The following is a 3,443-nucleotide window of genomic DNA, read 5'->3' as shown; positions in this document are numbered from 1 at the left end:
ACATTTATCAGACTTTGGTTTGTTGATTTCTGATATACATATGGTAATAGGCTACTATATGCAAAGTTTCAACTGAAAAATAGAAACATTTAAAAATAAAAATTTAAAATTGTTTTTCTAGTATTAACCATTTGTTAAGATTACATTGCTATACACTGAATATTCCCTATAATCATCCAGTTACTATATCACTTAAATAGTTATTGTTATCTACAATGTGCAAGGCATTTTTTTTTTTTTAGGTTTTGTGGTATACACAGAATATACAAAGCATATGTGATAAAGTCTGATGTATAAAGAAAACACATGGCTCAGTACAATCATAGAGGTAGACAAGATGCTTCTAAGAGGAAGTAGGGTTCAATTCTGATTGGAAAGAAAAAGTTGGGGGAGCTCCTGAGATTTGAGTTTTGAAGGATGGGATTAGAGTCATAGAGGCAGGAAGGGAGTAGTCAACAAAGTCACAGAAGCAAGAAAGTGTAAGAAATGATGTGGAGTATGTGCTTAGTCATTAATTCATTCAATACACATTCAGTGTCAGGCACTACTGAGTACTACTCAAGGGGAGAGGAAGGGTTCCTGCCCTTACACTCAAGTGTTTTTGGAAATGACTAAAACATGTACATAAGAGGGTAAGAATAAGGTGGTAATCAAAATGAAGTATGAGAAAAGACTGTTAAGGAGTATGATGCTGAACAAGCAGGTGCTTCAACTTTCTGGCATTTAGTATCATGTAAAATGGAAGAGTACTAGTTATGATAGGATTGAGTTTCATATTTCTGTATTTGTTCTCAAGGTAATGGAAAGCCATTGAGGTCTTTGAACCAAGGAATGGCATGATCATCTTACTGCCTTCAGAAGAGTAAAATTAAATGGGGAAGGAGCAGAAAGAAAAACTTTTGAAGTCTGGAAATAAAAGTGTGAGGGTCATAAGCAGAAGAGCTAAGAGGCATTGACATGACAGTAAGTTGAGAAGGGAGTAGGAAAAGGTATAATTAATTAGCATTTATTCTTTGGGGAATTTAAAAAGTGAAGAAATAGGATGGTGAAATTTGTATCAAGTTTACCCCTCTCTCCTGAGGATAAATTTTAAGAGCCGACTGCTTACTGCACACTTCCACCAACTGCTTACTACACCGCCATGATATCTTCCTCCTGAAGTCCCTGTCCTGGCGAATTGCACTGCTAAGCACCTTGCCATACAGCCATCCTGCACTCTCCACGTTCCCCAGTTTTCTAAATCCACATGCTCACTAGGTTTTAGAAATGAGTTACAAAAGTAACACTACATATATATAAATATGATTTTTAAAAGTCTGACAATAGCAAGTATTGAGAAGGAACGTGGTAGATCAGTAATTGTATTACATCAGTAATTATATTACATATAAATGAACTTTAAGAAAAATTCTTGCATTTTTTATAGTTTATAGGGTACTTGCTCAAGCAAGACCACTGTAAGAGCAAGGATCCAGGGAATTCAAAATTAAAGTATAGAAAAAGATACTCCATTAAAACACTAACCAGGGGTGCCTGGGTGGCTCAGTGGGTTAGGCCTCTGCCTTCGGCTCAGATCATGATCTCAGGATCCTGGGATCGAGCCCCGCATCAGCCTCTCTGCTTAGCAGGGAGACTGCTTCCTCTCCTCCCCACCCCCCCGCCCTGTGCCTGCCTCTCTGCCTACTTGTGACGTCTGTCTGTCAAATAAATGAATAAAATCTGTTTAAAAAAAAAAAAAACTAACCAAAGAAAACTGTTAATCGCTGTACCAATATTAGACAAGAAGTAGACCTTAAAACCAAAGGCTTACTATAGATAAAAGGGGACATTTTTATTGATTAAAGAGTCAGTTTACCAAGAAAATACAAATATTCCAAAGTATATACATCTAATAATTTTGCTTCAAAGCATATAAAGCTAAAATTGACAGCAAAACTAAAATGAGAAAGATGAATCTACAGTCCTAGTGGAAGACTTTCCCACAGCTCTCTCAGTAAACAAGCAGAAAAAAAATGTTTAAGAATATAGTACATGTGGACATACAGGATATGTTAATAAAATGACCTACTTGACATATAGAAAACAGTGCAACCAACACTGGCAGAAAACTCCTTTTGGGTGTACAAAGAACATTTACCATAGCTGACCATGTGCTGGTTTATAAAGCAAGCCTCAGCAAATTTCATCAGACTGAAATAATTTAGTGTAGTGCTGTCCAACAGAACTTAATAGGTTCTTGTCAGTAGTGTTCAATACAGTAATCACATAGCTAATAGTCACTAGCCACATGTGGCTACTGAGCCCTTAAAATGTGGCTAATGTGACTGATGAACAACATTTTATTTAATTCTAATTAATTTAAATAGTCACATCTGGTTAGTGGCTACCACGTTGGACAGGAAGACTTAGCATATGTTTTCAGACAACAATAAAATTAGCTAGAAATCAGTAACACACACACACTAAAAAAATAAATTCCCAAATGATTAGAAATCAAGACAATTTAAATCACCTATAGGTAAAAGAAGTAAGCATAGTGGAAATTTGGAAGGTATCTTTATCTGGATAACAGTAAAAATTGTGGGAAAGAACTAAAGCCCTGATTAAAGAGAAATTTATGGCATTCAGTGCCTATATTAGGAAAGAAAGGGCTACAGTTCACTGATTTAAATATCCATTGCGAGAAGTTAGAAAAAGAATAGTAAGTAAATCTGAAGAAAGAATGTAGAGAGAGGTTTCATACAGTGCTGTTCTGGGTTCCCGTTGTAGCTTAAAGGGAAATTTTCACAATGTCCAGAATATTCGTTGTTCTGCAAATGAAGGAAGAGGGTGTTCTCAAATTCCTTGCAGCAGGAACCCACAGGTGGTACCAACTTGACTTCTAAGCGGAACAGTGCACCTACAAAAGGAAAAGTGATGGCATCCTTAGCATAAATTTGGAGAGAAACTAGGAGTAGCCTCTGTTGGCAGCTCAGGCCATTGTTGCCATGGAAACCCAACTGATGTCAGGGTCATGACCTTCAGGAATACTGGCCAGCAAGTTGTGCGGAAGTTTGCTGCCGTCCTTGGACCCCCCACTATGGCTGGCCGCTTCACTCCCAGAGCCTTCATTAACCAGATCCAGGGAGCGTTCCAGGAACAAAGACTTCTGGTAGTTACTGCTGCCAGGGCTGACCACCGGCCTCTCACAGACATGTCTCGTGTTGACCTGCCCACCACAGCCATGGTAGAGCAACCCATCTGCTGTACGTGGACATCGCCATCCCATAGGCAAGGGAGCTCACTCAATGGGTCTGATGTGGAGGATGCCACCCAGGGGGGTCTGCGCATGCGTGGCACCAGGTCCTGGGTACAGCTAGAGGAGGTCCTCCCAGACCTCTCCTTTCACAGAGATTCTGAAGAGATTGTAGGGGCAGAGCGACCGCTGCTGAAAAGGCTATGAC

This window comes from Martes martes (genome assembly GCF_963455335.1).
Source record: "Martes martes genome assembly, chromosome: 13".
Lineage (NCBI taxonomy): Eukaryota > Metazoa > Chordata > Mammalia > Carnivora > Mustelidae > Martes > Martes martes.
This window is presented reverse-complemented; position numbering follows the sequence as displayed.